This window comes from Heptranchias perlo, chromosome 2, assembly GCF_035084215.1.
Source record: "Heptranchias perlo isolate sHepPer1 chromosome 2, sHepPer1.hap1, whole genome shotgun sequence".
In the NCBI taxonomy this organism is placed as follows: Eukaryota; Metazoa; Chordata; class Chondrichthyes; order Hexanchiformes; family Hexanchidae; genus Heptranchias; species Heptranchias perlo.
This window is the reverse complement of record NC_090326.1, coordinates 154,740,267-154,758,543: the sequence shown is the minus strand read 5'-3', so window position 1 is coordinate 154,758,543 and position 18,277 is coordinate 154,740,267. Positions and strand designations below refer to the sequence as shown.

The 18,277-nt window shown below is 43.2% G+C and overlaps 1 protein-coding gene across 9 annotated transcripts in view; it reads right to left on the bottom strand.

Moving 5' to 3' along the window:
* The window catches only part of LOC137345065 (5'-AMP-activated protein kinase subunit gamma-2-like), a 514,189-nt gene that overhangs the window by 184,470 nt on the left and 311,442 nt on the right, over nt 1-18,277 (bottom strand). The gene's annotated exons all lie outside the window — the stretch shown is intronic.

The following is an 18,277-nucleotide window of genomic DNA, read 5'->3' as shown; positions in this document are numbered from 1 at the left end:
TTTACGCTCCACACGAGTCTCCTCCCACCCTACTTCATCTCACCCTATCAGCATATCCTTCTATTCCTTTCTCCCTCATGTACATATCTAGCTTCCCCTTAAATGCATCTACGCTAGTCGGCTCAACTACTCCTTGCGGTAGCAAGTTCCACATTCTAACCACTCTCTGAGTAAAGAAGTTTCTCCTGAATTCCTTATTGGATTTATTGGTGACGATCTGATATTTATGACCCTTAGTTTTGGATTCTCCCTCATGCGGAAACATTTTCTCCACGCTTCATAATTTTAAAGACCTCTATCAGGTCACCCCTCAGCCTTCTCCTTTCTAGAGAAAAGAGTCCCAGCCTGGAACTTCTTTGGTTCTACTCCCTCCCAAGCAATAAGATTTCCATAACTGTGTTTTTTTAACGATGACAGTACACCTTTAAAGCCTGCCGTACAATCATTCTTAGTGACAGTTAACATTCTATAATAACAGCACCATTTATAGGAAATAACTCAGAACAGCAAATGAACATAGGAGGAAGGAATAATGATTAGCTTTCAAGAAAGTACTTTACCTGGTTTTGTAGTTTTTAATGCCCTTCTGGAGACATAATTTAATCTCCCTTTATTGTTTATACGGCTATAATGTACATTTGAATGTATTAAGAACATAAGAACATAAGAAATAGGAGCAGGAGTAGGCCATACGGCCCCTCGAGCCTGCTCCACCATTCAATAAGATCATGGCTGATCTTCAACCTCAACTCCACTTTCCCGCCCAATCCCCAAATCCCTTGATTCCCTCAGAGTCCAAAAGTCTATTGATCTCAGTTTTGAATATACTCAACCATTGAGCAACGACTGAGTATTACTACACTAGCGCTTGCTTCAATGAATAAGTACAGAGAACCGTATTCATGAGTAAATACACAAAGTCATTAATGGAAAGAAAAAAGCCATTTGGTACAGTGAGTTAACACTGCAGAATGAACAGGGACTACATACAGTTGGCACAAAAGCTGTGAAAGGAACGTCGCAAGTTGAACAGAAACAGTCTCATAAAAGCCAACCTGTAGTAAGTTGTACGTAAGGTTTTTGTTCCTCAACATAGTAGAAAGAACTTCTTTTCTAAGAGAGAAAATACCAAGTGAAGCAATCCTACTTCATTTTAAAATGCATCCTATGTGAACAAACCTGAAAAATTGAAATTCTTCCATTAATTTCCAAGTACTCCTAATGTATTACCTAATAACTCAAGTTTTACATATAATAGATAGTCTACTATCCAAAGTCTTTTAACGTAATTATCCAGTAGCTTGAATTAAGCAATTTGAATAGATCAACACAGGAGGTTTTTTTTTTGCATGATTTCCTTTTGAAGGAACAGATCATTCAAACTAAGCATTTAGTACAAGGGAACTATAGTCCAATTAGCTTAACATCGGTGGTAGGAAAGATAATGAAACCTTCCTCAAAGATATAATAGAAAAACATTTAGAAACTGAAAATATGCTCAAGAGTAGTCAGCACGGATTCCAAAAGGGAAGGTCATGCTTGACCAACCTTACTGAATTCTTTGAAGAAGTAACAGAAAAGGTAGACAAGGGTAAAGCAGTAGATGTAATATATTTGGATTTTCAAAAGGCCTTCGATAAGGTAGACTTGTGACTAAGGTCAAAGCATGTGATGTCAGTGACTAGCAAACTTGCTACAAAACAGAAAATAGGGATAGGGGTTAAAGATAGTTACTCAGACTAGTAAAAGGTGGGAATTGGTGCTCCACAAGGATCGGTGCTGGGACCACTGTTGTTCACTATTCACATAAACGATTTGGAATCGGGAATCCGAAGTACAATTTCTAAATTTGCGGACAACACCAAATTGGGGGGTATAGTTAATACTGAGAAGGACTGCGGCAAAATACAAGAAGACATTAATAAACTTGCTGAATGGGCATGTAATTGGCAAATTAATTTCAATATAGATAAGTGCGAGGTGGTACATTTTGGTAGGAAGAATGAGGAATACTCCTTGGAAAATAAGAGTCTAAATCGGGTAGCGGAGCAGAGGGATCTGGGAGTTCAGATACACAAATCACTAAATGTAGTGAAAACTTCTGGCCTCTTGCGCATCCCCGATTTTAATCGCTCCACCACTGGCAGCCGTGCCTTCAGCTGCCTAGGCCCTAAGCTCAGGAATCTCCTCTCTAAACCTCTTTGCCTCGCTACCTCTCTCTCCTCCTTTAAGACACTTCTTAAAACCTACCTCTTTGACCAAGCTGTTGGTCACCTGTCCTAATATCGCCTTATGTGTCTCAGTGTCAAATTTTGTCTGATTACACTCCTGTGAAGCGTCTTGGGACGTTCTACTATATTAAAGGTGCCATATAAATGCAAGTTGTTGACGTTTGATTGCAGTTTTTTGATCCACGATCAGTAAACTAATTCACTTTTGGTTTACGAATGTATTAATCCACTCTAGTTTTGTGATGTGTGTTTGACCACTTTAATCAATGATTTACCACTGGAGCCCGCCGCTGTAGTAAATATTTAATTATTACAGCAGTGCCTGTAGTACCTTGGTCATAAAAATTAGTGGTTGAAAGTTTTCAGTAAGTATCAATGGAGTTTTGAAACAAATGGTACACCATTGGAGGGATGGAGTGAAACGGTTTACCATTTTGCCCTCGATATTAATCTAATATTAAGCTAATTGGACTATAGTTCCCTGGTGCTAAATGCTTAATGTGAATGATCTGTTCCTTCAAAGGGAAATCATACAAAAAAATAAAAGTTGATAAGCCATAAAAAAAGCAAACCAAGCACTAGGGTTCATTTCTGGAGGGGTAGAATTGAAAAGCAGGGAAGTTATGTTAATCTTATCTAGAACCTTGGTTAGACCACACTTGGAGTACTGTGAACAGTTCTGGTCTCCATATTATAAAAAGGATATAGAGGCACTGGGGAGGGCGCAAAAAAAGATTTACTAGGGTGATCCCAGAATGGAGAAGTTACACCTGTCAGGAAAGATTGAACAGGCTGGGGCCCTTTTCTCGAGGAAAGAGAAGACTGAGGGGGTGACCTGATAGGAGATCTTTAAGATTATGATAGGGTAGACGTAGAGAAAATGTTTCCACTTGTGGGGGAGACCAGAACTAGGGGACATAAATATAAGGTAGTCACTAATAAATCCAATAGGGAATTCAGGTGAAACTTCTTTATCCAGAGAGTGCTTAGAATGTGGAACTCACTACCACAAGGAGTAGTTGAAGCGAATAGCAGTTTTTTTTATTCGTTCATGGGATGTGGGCGTCGTTGGTGAGGCCGGCATTTATTGCACATCCCTAATTGCCCTCGAGAAGATGGTGGTGAGCCGCCTTCTTGAACCGCTGCAGTCCATGTGGTGAAGGTTCTCCCACAGTGCTGTTAGGAAGCGAGTTCCAGGATTTTGACCCAGCGACGATGAAGGAATGGCGATATATTTCCAAGTCGGGATGGTGTGTGACTTGGAGGGGAACCTGCAGGTCATGTTGTTCCCATGTGCCTGCTGCTCTTGTCCTTCTAGGTGGTAGAGGCCGCGGGTTTGGGAGGTGCTGTTGAAGAAGCCTTGGCGAGTTGCTGCAGTACATCCTGTGGATGGTACACACTGCAGCCACTGTGCGCTGGTGATGAAGGGAGTGAATGTTTAGGGTGGTGGATGGGGTGCCAATCAAGCGGGCTGTTTATCTTGGATGGTGTTGAGCTTCTTGAGTGTTGTTGGAACTGCACTCATCCAAGCAAGTGGAAAGTATTCCATCACACTCCTGACTTGTGCCTTGTAGATGGTGGAAAGGCTTTGGGGAGTCAGGAAGTGAATCACTCGCCGCAGAATACCTAGCCTCTGACCTGCTCTCGTAGCCACAGTATTTATATGGCTGGTCCAGTTAAGTTTCTGGTCAATGGTGGCCCCCAGGATGTTGATGGTGGGGGATTCGGCAATGGTAATGCCGTTGAATGTCAAGGGGAGGTGGTTAGACTCTCTCTTGTTGGAGATGGTCATTGCCTGGCACTTATCTGGCGCGAATGTTACTTGCCACTTATCAGCCCAAGCCTGAATGTTGTCCAGGTCTTGCTGCATGCGGGCTCGGACTGCTTCATTATTTGAGGGGTTGTGAATGGAACGAAACACTGTGTGATCATCAGCGAACATCCCCATTTCTGACCTTATGATGGAGGGAAGGTCATTGATGAAGGAACTGAAGATGGTTGGGCCTAGGACACTGCCCTGAGGAACTCCTGCAGCAATGTCCTGGGGCTGTGATGATTGGCCTCCAACAACCACTACCATCTTCCTTTGTGCTAGGTATGACTCCAGCCACTGGAGAGTTTTCCCCCTGATTCTCATTGACTTCAATTTTACTAGGGCTCCTTGGTGCCACACTCGGTCAAATGCTGCCTTGATGTCAAGGGCAGTCACTCTCACCTCACCTCTGGAATTCAGCTCTTTTGTCCATGTTTGGATCCAGGCTGTAATGAGGTCTGGAGCCGAGTGGTCCTGGCGGAACTCAAACTGAGCATCGGTGAGCAGGTTATTGGCGAGTAAGTGCTGTTTGATAGCAGTGTCGACGACACCTTCCATCACTTTGCTGATGATTGAGAGTGGACTGATGGGGCGGTAATTGGCCGGATTGGATTTGTCCTGCTTTTTGTGGACAGGATACACCTGGGCAATTTTTCACATTGTTGGGTAGATGCCAATGTTGTAGCATAGATGCATTTAAGGGGCAGCTAGATAAACACATGAGGGAGAACGGAATGGAAGGATATGCTGATAGGGTTAGATGAAGACGGTTGGGAGGAACCTCATATGAAGCATAAACACCGGCAGGGACCTGTTGGGTCAAATGGCTTGTTTATGTGCTCTACATTCTACGTAACTCTATGTTGTCACTCATCCTAATATCTCTTTTCGATTAATGTCAATTTTTGTCTGATTACGCTTATGTGAAGCACCTTGGGGCCCTTTCCTACGTTAAAGGCGCTACATAAATGCAAGTTGCTGTTACGCAACTTCAAATTAAGAACAGTGGAACAATAAGACCAGTTTAGTTCTGTTTAAGTTAAGCAATGTCAGATTTCTTTTTGGGGGGGGGGTTGGAGGGAGGGAAGGAATGGGAAAGGAAAGAGAAACGATGAGGGCAAGATGATAAACCATTTCACTCCATCCCTCCAATGGTGTACCACTTGTTTTAAAACTCCATTGAAACTTACTGAAAACTTTCAACCACTAATTTTTATGACCAAGGTACCACAGGCACTGCTGTATCTGTAATAATTAAATATTTACTACAGCGGCGGGCTCCAGTGGTAAATCATTGATTAAAGTGGTCATCACACATCACAAAGCCTGAGTGGATTAGCGCATTCGTAAACCAAAAGTGAATTAGTTTACTGATCATGGATCAGAAAACTGCAATCAAACATCAACATCTTGCATTTATATGGCGCCCTTAATATAGCAAAATGTCCCAAGACGCTTCACAGGAGTGTAATCAGACAAAATCTGACACCGAGCCACATAAGGCGATATTAGGACAGGTGACGAACAGCTTGGTCAAAGAGGTAGGTTTTAAGAAGCGTCTTAAAGGAGGAGAGAGAGGTAGAGAGGCCGGAGAGGTTTAGGGAGAGAATTACTGAGCTTAGGGCCCAGGAAGCTGAAGGCACGGCCGCCAATGGTGGAGCGATGAAAATCGGGGATGCGCAAGAGGCCAGAATTGGAGGAGGGCAGAGATCTCGGACGGTTGTAGGGCTGGAGGAGGTTACAGAGATAGGGAGGGGCGAGGCCATGGAGGGATTTGAAAACAGGGATGAGAATTTTTAAATCGAGGCACGCTATGAGGCATTTTAACGCAGTAACACCACCCCTAAGGGTACCGTTACATCACTCTAAGACGCACGCTGAGCATGCCGGCTCCTGACGCACAGGTCCTTGTTCAGCCAGCTGCAAACTTGAAGTAAACCTGCCGGCTTTAGTGAATCCCGGTAAGTTTAATCAGTTGACTGAATGAGCCAACAACTGTAGAATGGGTCTTAGTATGGTGCAAAAGCAGTTTAAAATACTTTCAGGCACCTCGAGCAGGCTTTGAGCATGTAGAGCAGTATTAACATGTTTGATGCCTGCAAATGCCCCAAACATAAGAACATAAGGAATGGGAGCAGGAGTAGGCCATACGGCCCCTCGAGCCTGCTCCGCCATTCGTTCAGATCATGGCTGATCTTTGGCCTCAACTCCACTTTCACACCCAATCCCCATATCCCTTGATTCCCCGAGAGTCCATAAATCTGTCTATCTCAGTCTTGAATATACTCAATGACTCAGCATCCACAGCCCTCTGAGGTAGAGAATTCCAAAGATTCACAACCATCTGAGTGACGAAATTCCTTCTCATCTCAGTATTAAATGGCCGACCCCGTATCCTGAGACTATGCCCCCTAGTTCAAGACTCGCCAGCCAGGGGAAAAAACCGCTCATCATCTACCCTGTCAAGCCCTCTCAGAATATTATATGTTTCAATGAGATCACTCATTCTTCTAAACTCCAGAGAGTATAGGCCCATTCTACTCAATCTCTCATCATAGGACAACGCTCTCATCCCTGGAATTAATCTAGTGAACCTTCGTTGCACCGCCTCCAAGGCAAGTATATCCTTCCTTAGATAAAGGGACCAAAAATGTACACAGCACTCCACTTGTGGTCTCATCAAAGCCCTGTACAATTGTAGCAAGACCTCCTTACTCTTGTACTCCAACCCCCTTGCAATAAAGGCCAACATGCCATTTGCTTTCCTAATTGCTTGCTGAACCTGCAAGCTAACTTTCTGTGTTTCTTGTACGAGGACAACCAAATCCCTCTGGACACCAACATTTAATAGTTTCTCACCTTTTAAAAAAATATTCCGTTTTTCTATTCTTCCTACCAAAGTGAATAATCTCACATTTCCCCACATTATACTCCATCTGCCATCTTCCTGCCCACTCACTTAACTTGTTTATATCCCTCTGCAGAATCTTTGACTCCTCACAGCTTACTTTCCCACCTAGCTTTGTATCATCTACAAACTTGGATGCATTACACTTGGGTCCCTTCATCTAAGTCATTAATATACATCGTAAATAGCTGAGGCCCAAGCACTATCTCCTGTTAACGTTGATCAGGGCACGACGAGTAAAATCTTTTACTCACACACAGATCTTCGGGCAGTCATCTTCAGCACCCCGGTCCGAGGGTACAATAAAATATATAGAAGTAAAACAAATCCTGGCTTTACTATACGTTTCAGCTCAATTGGCTCCATGGGCAGTTTTGTGTGGTCACGTGAGTACGATAGCTTAAGTGGCTGTAAACTAAATATTGACTTATCAAACATTTGCATCGGAAACCTTTTTGCTATTTGTCACGTTACGTTTCTGCTTCAATACAGTAAAGCTCTGTCTGACTGTTATAAAGGCACATTTTTCTAATGTTTTAAGAAATATACCGGTGTGAAGTTATTACCAGATGAAGTAATTGCAAATTGTACAAACAACAAAACTTGCATTTATACAGTGCCTTTTACATAGAAAAGCATCCCAGGAAAACAGTTGCTGATCCAAAGGAGAGATTGGGAGCTGGGTCAATTAAAAAAATTCATTCTCAGGATATGGGCATCGCTGGCAAGGCCGGCATTTGTTGCCCATCCCTAATTGCCCTTGAGAAGGTGGTGGTGAGCCGCCTTCTTGAACCGCTGCAGTCCGTGTGGTGAAGGTTCTCCCACAGTGTTGTTAGGTAGGGAGTTCCAGGATTTTGACCCAGTGATGGTGAAGAATCAGAGCTATATGTCCAAGTCGGGATGGCGTGTGACTTGGAGGGCTGCAAAGTGCTTTAGGACATCCTGAGGACGTGGTAAGGCACTACGTAAATGTAAGTTATTTATTTCTTTCCAGAAAACATAAGGAAATGACAACAACTTGCATTTATAAAGTGCCTTCAACATAGTAAAACGTCCCAAGGCACTTCACAGGAGTGATTATCAAACAAAATTTGACATCGAGCCACATAAGGAAATATTAGGACAGTTGACCAAAAGCTTGGTCGAAGAGGTAGATTTTAAGGAGGGTTTTAAAGGAGGAGAGAGAGGTAGAGAGGCGGAGAGGTTTATGGAGGCAATTCCAGAACTTAGGCCCTAGGCAGCTGAAGAGGGAGAGATTCAATGTGCAAAATTGCTGAAAATACTGGATCCATTATAGGGGAAATAGTTAAAATCATGGCTGGTTGTAGGCTCAGGCTTTTCTCATTGATCCAGTCATTTTTTTTTTACCTCCCCAACATTTTAAATTTAATTCAATAGCACGTATTAAAGAAAATGAAAGACTTGCATTTATATAGCACCTTTCACGACCTCAGGACGTCCCAAAGCACTTCACAGCCTCTTCAAAATAGTGCCGCGGGATCTTTTACCTCCACCTGAGAGGGCAGATGGGGCCGCAGTTTAACGTCTCATCTGAAAGACGGCACCTCCACCACAGCAGCACTCCCTCGGTACTGCACTGGAGTGTCAGCCTGGATATTAAAATGACTGTTCCCCATCTCTCGTCCTTCCTAACAATGAAGGAATTTTCCACCTGGTTAATGTCACAGCTGCTCGTACAGTCGGCAAACTCACCGGGACCGTATGAAATTAGAATTTAAGTGGCAAGCGGACTGCGGGCCAACTGTACTAGCAGCGGTTGCTCTAACCAGCTGGAAACTTCCTTCACTTTCAGTTGGACTGAGAGAGGCACAATACTGGCACTTTAGAACAAGCTGGTGATTAAAATTCAAGTTCCAGGGAGTAAAGTCTACAAGTTGTGCTCACGGGTGAAAAATCACACGATCTACATAGAAGCTACAACAGGCCATTCAGCCCAACCTGTCAGTTTTCTTGCTCGCTGTTCTAAATCTCTTACATTTAACTGGCAGGGCTATGGGGAAAGAGAAGGGGAGTGAGATTAATTGGATAGGTCTTTCAAAGAGCCAGCACAGGCACAATGGGCCAAATGGCCTCCTTCTGCGCTGTACGATTCTTTGATTCCAATCTGTGGCACCTCATTCTAGAGTCAACTATTGGCAACAGTCTGGTCTGCCTCTACCTACACTGTTCAATCCTTTCATCATTTTAAACACTTGTATCATATCCTCCTCCATGTAATTTGTATTGTTCTAACGATCTGTTGCAGGATTTTGCATCACAACAAATCACTTAGGAACATAGGAACAGGAGTAGGCCATTCAGCCCCTCGTGCCTGCTCCGCCATTTGATAAGATCATGGCTGATCTGTGATCTAACTCCATATACCCGCCTTTGGCCCATATCCCTTAGTACCTTTGATTGCCAAAAGCTAGCTATCTCAGATTTAAATTTAGCAATTGAGCTGGTATCAATTGCCTCAATAACTCGTATTATTAAAAAAAACGTAACATAGAGCTGAAGCAGGAAAAAACATTTTAATCTAAAAGAAATGGGTGAATATTATTTTTTTCAGATTGTCCTACTACTTAAGCAAGCTTTTCATGTTTTTAAAAAAAAATCCCCGATCCATATGTTGCAGGATTTTGCATCACCACAAATCACTTGCTCCAATAACGCCTATTAAAAAAAAATCATAACATTAGAGCTGAACCAGAAATAAACCGTGCAAACATTTTAATCTAAAAGAAATATTAAAATCTTTTTTCAGATGGCCTTTCTCCTTAAGCAAGCTTTTATTCAAAAAGAAATGCACAGTGCGTATCGTATGTGACAAGTGTTCTGTCGCAGTTACTCCATAAAAGGAAACCTGCTCTAGATTAGGCAGACAGCACAGCAGCAACACATCAAAGGTTACTTAACAGCCACAGTTTAAAAGTTCAACTTCCCCAGGGAAAGCTTTTCTCCTCTTTCACTAACCAGCTCGCAGGAACCATTCAGCCGTAACAAATGGGGTTTATGGAGAACATACCTTTGATCAGAGGAGGCAGTCTGAACTGGTTCGCAAATTTATTGCTCTCTCTACAGTGAGATGAATGGAAATTAAGCTTAACATCCGACAAAGAAATCAAACTCCCACTGAGCACTATAGGGCTTCGATCGAACATCTACATAATTTAGAACTGTCCTGGAATCCTTGTAGCAAATGTATTCCGGTAAAACTACTTTTTCTACCCAGATACAACAACAACTTGCATTTATATAGCGCCTTTAACGTAGTATAATGTCCCAAGACGCTTCACAGGAGCGATAATCAAACAAAATTTGACACCGCCGCATAAGGAGATATTAGGACAGGTGACCAAAAGCTTGGTCAAAGAGGTAGGTTTTAAGGAGCGTCTTAAAGGAGGCGAGAGAGGTAGAGAGGCCGATGGGTTTAGGGAGGCAATTCCAGAGCTTAGGGCCTAGGCAGCTGAAAGCACCGCCGCCAATGGTGGAGCGATGAAAATCAGGGATGTGCAAGAGGCAAGAATTGGAGGAGCGCAGAGATCTCGGAGGGTTGTAGGGCTGGGTGAGGTCATGGAGAGATTTGAAAACAAGGATGAGAAATTTAAAATCGAGACGTTGCCGGGCCGGGAGCCAAAGTAGGTCAGTGAGCACAGAGGTGAGGGGTGAACGGGACTTGATGCAAGTTAGGATACGGGCAGCAGAGTTTTGGATGAGTTCAAGTTTCCGGATACATGTTCTATCAAAGCAATTTCATGCCCGTGCAGTTTGACTCTAAACTATTCCTTAATATTCTTCAACTCTGTCCTTCACAAACGATTTCCTGCAAATGGAATTTGACTATAACTTGTACTCTAAAGAAGCTGGAGAGGCACCATCACAGTGCAAGTTGCTACAGGGTAGGTAAATGTGTCCAGTACCATAATCATCATTAGTGCAACTTTAAAAGTCTGTTGAAGAAGTAGAACAACAAAGGCACAGAAAGCACTGGCGCACTGAACTGTACAAGAACTGTTCCGTATATTTCAATGGGAGGTAGATCTAGAGAGGGCATTTGTCAGTGCTGGTGACATAATTAGGACACTTTAGGAAGAAAGTGCGTGGGGGCTGGGGAGGGGTGATCATGAATAGAAAGTGCTCAATTTCAACCAATGCTAATAGTTTGGCAGAGATTTGACTCTGCAGCTGAAGGAAGATCACAGGCACAAGTTCAGTATGCAACAAGTCCCTTCAGCCATGTGGTTTATGAACCAAGTACCAAACTTGTAAAATGCATAAGATTTAATTATGGATTTAGCAAAGCACATAAAAAAAATCAGGCTAATGCAATATTCAAAGCCAATCGAAACTTGGTGCCACGGTTAGAATAGGTGGCAGAGCTTGTTGTACCAACGGCACAGAATGGCAGGATGTGTATTCTCACCGATTTGGCCCATGATCCCCAGCCATCAGACAAACCACTGAATTGCAATGAGGGCAGGAAAGTGAAGAAAGGCAATGCATGCACCTCGTGCTTGGTCACACCTTGTAGCAAAACTATATTTCACCGTATTTTTTAAACATATATCCAGTCACGTCAATATTTATTTTTTAACAGTGTGAGTGCACGCGAATTGCATCCTACGAAACATTTCTCCAGGCCTCTCACGCTTCCATCGCCAAGGAGATGCAAGAGGAAGTTTTAGAACAAACTCTCTCAAGAAACTTACTCTCAACAGTGCAGAACATTTATTGCGAGTTGAAAATATCCAAATACTCAAAATAGTCAACTATCCAATTTATAATTCAAGTATAAATCATTCACTTCCCCCACTTCCTAGTGCAAGGTAAAGCTGGTATTGTTATCAAAACAGGGGCAAGAAGTCATCTCATTCAATGTGGCAAGTCTTTCTGCCTCCCACCTCCACATTTCTGCTTTTAGCTGGGCATACTGAGCCCACTGCCTTCTTCTCAACTACAGCCAGTGTCCAGCTGTGATCAGCCAACAGGAGGCAAATTACAAGTCGGCACTGTTATTTTCTGTTTTGGACTTAGATAAAGTAATGTGCTTGATGACCAGATGCTAAAGATAATAAATGCTAAAACTCACATGTCGAGTTGGCAGACAAACCTGAATGTTCAGGAAGCTTGGGATTTAAACTAATTAGGAAAATAGATGTTGGTTAGTACAAGAGACCAACAATTCGTGCTACCAGACTATTACCCCCACCCCTTCCCCTCCCAAATACTCACATTAGTTTGCAAATCAGATCAGGATTAAAAACCAGTCAGTAGGGGAAACATTTTTTATCCACCTTTTTAACATAGAGTGCTAGATGCAAAGAATTTCACTTGACACGCTGCTCTCTTTAACCTCTGAAATGTGCCCTGTGCTTTTAAGCGAAGCCCTGCAATTCCACAAAAAAAATGGAAACGCACCCCATTGTCAAACCTCCCAGATTGTCCGGGAGTCTCCCGGAATTGAGGATTGATCACCCAGACACTGCTGCGAGAAGCCTGGGAGTAAACTCAGCTCTGCAGCATCCACATGGTTCGTCTTTGCTCCGCGTAACTGACTACGTTTCCCAGCACGTGAGTGCAAAAGGCACGGCTGAAGTGTTCGCAAACTATCTTCAGCCAGAAATGCTGAGTGGATGATCCTTCTCGGCCTCCTCCTGAGGTCCCCACCATCACAGATGCCAGTCTTTAGCCAATGCGATTCACTCCACGTGATATCCTGGAACTTTCTTCCTACCAACACTGCGGGAGAACCTTCACCACGCGGACTGCAGTGGTTCAAGAAGAAGGTCCACCACCACCTTCTCAAGGGGCAACTTGGGATGGGCAACAAATGCCGGCCTCGCCAGCAACGCCCACATCCCAAAATAAAAATATCACTTCGGATTTGTGTCCTGTGATTCTGCCAACAAGAGTAGAGGAAACAAAACAGAAAAAGTATGCAGTAATTGGTTACTTTTAATCAAGTCTAAAGTGACATCAAATTGCTGGTTTAAAACACTAGTATTTCGATTTGCTTCATTTTGCAGTTTGGAATCGTGGTAAATATCCACTTTATGTATGGAATGCAATGTACGATAGATCTGCAACATTTGGGATCATCCCCTAGCTCTGAATGCTCATATTTATCACCCCCTTCAGGCTGCATACCAACATGCATATCACTCTGGAGGGAAAGGGGCCTATCTGCAGTATGGAGGGATGAGATGCCGCATTATACTTAGGTAGCAAGAGGCTATTCGTGCAATTCATGCAAGATGAGCTGAGCAAAGTCCATAGTTCCTTATCCCTCTCCCTTTAGCGTGGAATGACCAACTCTCATAGGCAATCTATATGCCAAGCCAAGCCAATAACTGACAAAACATAATAGGGCTGGAAGTTGAGCACTCAACTACTTCAGACCACCCTTGCCTGTTTAAAGTTAATGAATGAAAGGCATGATGAAAATCGGCTGTAAAAATGTTACAACAATGAATCACAATACTTTATACAACATTTTCCATTATTTTACCAAACTTGTATAAAGTTAACAAATCACTATTATAAAGCAATGAAAAACAAATGGTTAGTAAGTTTGCAGATGACACCAAGATTGGTGGCATTGTGGACAGTGAAGAAGGTTATCTAGGATTGCAACGGGATCTTGATAAATTGGGCCAGTGGGCCGATGAATGGCAGATGGAGTTTAATTTAGATAAATGTGAGGTGATGCATTTTGGTAGATCGAATCGGGCCAGGACCTACTCCGTTAATGGTAGGGCGTTGGGGAGAGTTATAGAACAAAGAGATCTAGGAGTACAGGTTCATAGCTCCTTGAAAGTGGAGTCACAGGTGGATAGGGTGGTGAAGAAGGCAATCGGCATGCTTGGTTTCATTGGTCAGAACATTGAATGCAGGAGTTGGGATGTCTTGTTGAAGTTGTACAGGGCATTGGTGAGGCCACACTTGGAGTACTGTGTACAGTTCTGGTCACCCTATTATAGAAAGGATATTATTAAACTAGAAAGAGTGCAGAAAAGATTTACTAGGATGCCACCGGGACTTGATGGTTTGACTTACAGGGAGAGGTTAGACAGACTGGGACTTTTTTCCCTGGAGAGTAGGAGGTTTAGGGGTGATCTTATAGAAGTCTATAAAATAATGAGGGGCATAGATAAGGTAGATAGTCAAAATCTTTTCCCAAAGGTAGGGGAGTCTATAACGAGGGGGCATAGATTTAAGGTGAGAGGGGAGAGATACAAAAGGGTCCAGAGGGGCAATTTTTTCACTCAAAGGGTGGTGAGTGTCTGGAACGAGCTGCCAGAGGCAGTAGTAGAGGCGGGTACAATTTTGTCTTTTAAAAAGCATTTGGACAGTTACATGGGTAAGATGGGTATAGAGGGATATGGGCCAAGTGCAGGCAATTGGGACTAGCTTAGTGGTATAAACTGGGCGACATGGACATGTTGGGCCGAAGGGCCTGTTTCCATGTTGTAACTTCTATGATTCTATGATTCTATGAAACCACTGCCAAACGGATCTGCTTTAATTCAACACTGGGCTTGCCAGAGGTCATCTTCCTTCTTAGCATTATCCTCATCTGTCTGACGGGTAGGATAGTCAAACCTGGGGCCAAAGACACACTCAATGTTGCTGATCAGTAAGGCACATACCAGTGCAGGAAGTGATCCAACATCCCCCTCACCCAGACCAGCTACCCCTCCACACCACAGGTAATGCGGCAAAAACGTCACATTGTAAGCCAAGCCCAGTAGATTCTTTAAGTGTGTTAAAATGATACACAAATATGTCAAAAGAATAATGACGTCAAGATGGTGACCCACAGTCACCTGCAGAGGACGGCTACAGGTGGGCAATTAATGCGGCCTTGCCAGAGTCAGCCTCATCCCGTTGACAAATAACAAAGGAAGGTTATGCCAGTCGAATTTTGACCTTTCTCAACAATTAAGCAAAATTAAGTCTTCCAAGGTCTGTCTTTAAACTGCTTTGATCAAAATATTCTCTCAGTTGCATAAAATAAGTTGCAGTTGGGGCTCCAGAACGTTCAAAAGGAGGGAACAGAAGAAGTAGAAGATTTTCTGAAGTGAACACTGTCCAACGGATTACTGAAACTGCTCAGCGCTCTCACTAGTTTACACAACTTATGATGGAACAACCAAACTGCATTGTGCAGGACTTAATCTGTAATCCAGTAAATTCAAAATGAACATACTAGACATCTCCAGAAGAGTCAGAATGTAAATTGTCAGCCGTGGCTCAGTGGTAGCAATCTTGCCTTTTAGCCAGGAGATTGTACGTTCAAGTCCAGGGGCTTCAGCACAAAATCCAGGCTGACGCTCCAGTGCAGTACTGAGGGAGCTCCACTGCACTGTCAGGGGTGCCGTCCTTCTGATGAGATGTTAAACGGAGGGCCCGTCTGCCCTCTCAGGTGGATGTGAAAGATCCCGTGGCACTATTTCGAAGAAGAGCAGGGAGGTTCTCCTCAGTGTCCTGGCCAATATTTATCCCTCAACCAACATTAATGAACAGATTATCTGGTCAATATCACATTGCTGTTTGTGGGATCTTGCTGTGTGCACAAATTAGCTGCTGCGTTTCCTACATTACAACAGTGACAACACTTCAAAAGCACTTCATTGGCTGTAATGCGCTTTGGGACGTCCTGAGGCTGTAAAAGGCGCTATAGAAATACAAGTCTTTCTTTCTTGTCTTTAATCAAATCAAACTGCAGTGCTACTATTGTCTGCATGGGTTTTTTCACCATGATTGAAAGCCTGTAGAGACTGATCTGGTGGGTGCTGTAAAAGGTCCTAATTTGATGTGCCTGCGGGAGTTGATGTAGATCGATATGTAGCATACAGACAATATTCAAGGAGCAAAGAGCAATCTCCATAAACAATTGCACAGTAGGCTGAAATATATAATAATCAAAAGGAACAGGTGAGTAAAAGTTAATTCTCCGATTAAGCACAGAGAGTAAGGGGCGAAAAAAAATCGAAGAGAGATTCACTCTGGCCTGCTTTTGTCCTAGTGGCCAACTCAGAGTAGCACAGAAGCGTCAACATGCCGTGCCTTAACAACGCTAATTCACAGCGTTCAATCTCCACATTGCCGGCTGACTCCCAATTTCAGCTGCTGCACCCTGGTGAGGCGTCGGGCAGAGGGCAGTTGCTTCGTCACACGGAGGGAAGCGCGTTTATAATGAGAGTGAGAGTTATCCTTTATTCTTTACCCAAGGAGCGGTAAGAATGTGGAACTTTCTACCACAAGGAGTGGTTGAGGCGAATAGCATAGATGGGGAAGCTAGATAAGCGCATGAGGGAGAAAGGAATAGAAGGATATGCTGATAGGGTTAGATGAAGAGGGGTGGGAGGAGGCTCGTGTCGGAGCATAAACACCGGCACGGACCAGTTGGGCCGAATGGCCCGTTTCTGTGCTGTCGACTCTATGTGATTCTATTTTATCCTTGGGTCACTCTCATGCACTGAAAAGGTAAAGCTCTGGAAGCAGGTTGCCTGCTCATCCTAGGAACGTGGCTGCAGGAAGAAAAAGAAAATCGAGGATTTGGTCCTCAAATTAGAAACGTACCGCAGCAGAAAATGCCGCTGAAAGAGGCCGATCAAATCTGAATCTTGTTCTTCAAGTATTAGTTTACATCGAAGCACTTTGGTACATCCTGAGGTTCCGAAAGATGCTGTTAGTGATGTCATAATAATTCAGAGAAATATATACTGCAGATATTTGGCCAGTTTTATGTTTCAGTTCACCTTACGTCAGCCGAAAAAAAATGTGAAGCTAGGTTCTGCTGCAATCCTAACATATATTTGTTTTTTTTTGTCCTCACAGAACGAGATAGGACATTCAGTGAATACTCTAACAGCCCTCAAGGCAGCATTTGCAGGAGCCAACTACTTTACTGAATCTGCACCAATTCAGACCTTGTCCAAAAGAAGCAGTGCCTTTGACCTTATGTACTCAGTTCAGTCAAAATCCTGACTGGAGACATTCCTCGAGTCATCACAATTACAGAAATGCTAATTGTGTTGCTGTCTATCCCCTTAGCCTTTTGGGCGTGTGGCAATTAGGGAATTGGTGTTTGCAACTGAAAATAATAATCATATACTGAATGCATTACATTAGCAAAACATCTCACAAAAGATGCCCTTTGATCAAGTTTCAATGATCTGGATGATTTTTAGTGGTGTTAAGCTGGCAATTTAATCGTATTATCCTACAATTGCCAGTTGGCAAGCTATAATTAAAGGCTGTGTTTGCCTGCCAACACCATTGCAAAGAGCGAAGAAAAGAAAAGCAAAGGTTTACAGAGGCCCGATTTGTTAAACAGTGTAACTTCTGTTTTTGGGGGTGAAACTGCCTGTTGGATGGACAAGGGAAGAGCAACTTTAATCGGACAAATGTTCAGCACCAAATCTAAGCATTACTTGAGTACAGATTTGTTTCACATTTCTGCATTCGAGCATTATCGTAGCCCAACAGAAGCGCCAGTGGTTTGGCCAGGTCTTGACGAATGTGTGCACTGAAAAAGCACCAAGGCAGTTCACACTCACGTGATCCCAGCAACTGTATCAGAATAGTTAAGCCCCCTCTCAAGCAGGGTGGGTCGACTGAGACAGGAACGAATCAAAAGGTGTCAACCGAAAAAATCAGGTCTTTACAAGAGTTTCATTTAAAATCTAACCCCACATGATCTTTTTTTTTGGACACAAAGTAGCCTGGTGACGTTCAGTGTCTAGGCTTACTCACGAAGAAAGGCCAGGCGAGGGCTTCAAGCGAATGTGGAGTCATACTCCAGCAAGAGTCCGCACTTGTAGGACAAGAGCATAGCAAAAGGGCGAATACTGGAATAAAGGAAAAAGTCTGCAAGTCAATAGAGTCATAGAGAGTACAGATGGAGGCCACTCAGCCCATCGTGCCTGTGCCGGTTCTTTGAAAGAACTATCCAATTAGTCCCACTCCCCCTGCTCTTTCTTCGTGGCCTTGCAAATTGTTCCTTTTCAAGTATATATCCAATTATCTTTTGAAGGTTACTACTGAATCTGCTTCAACTGCCCTTTCAGGCAGTGCATTCCAGATCGTAACACCTCGCTGCGTAAAATAAATACTCCTCATCTCCCCTCTGGTTCTTTTGCCAATTATCTTAACAGGATGGCCCCATCTGTAATGAAACTTTTCAGTTAAACATATTCATTTTACATAAAATGGCATCTGCACCTCAGTTGCTTCTTTGCTGGTCTAAAAATGGCCTAGCCGCGGCTTTTTAAACTGAAAGAACTTTTTAACTCAAGCAATTTTTGAATGCTTACT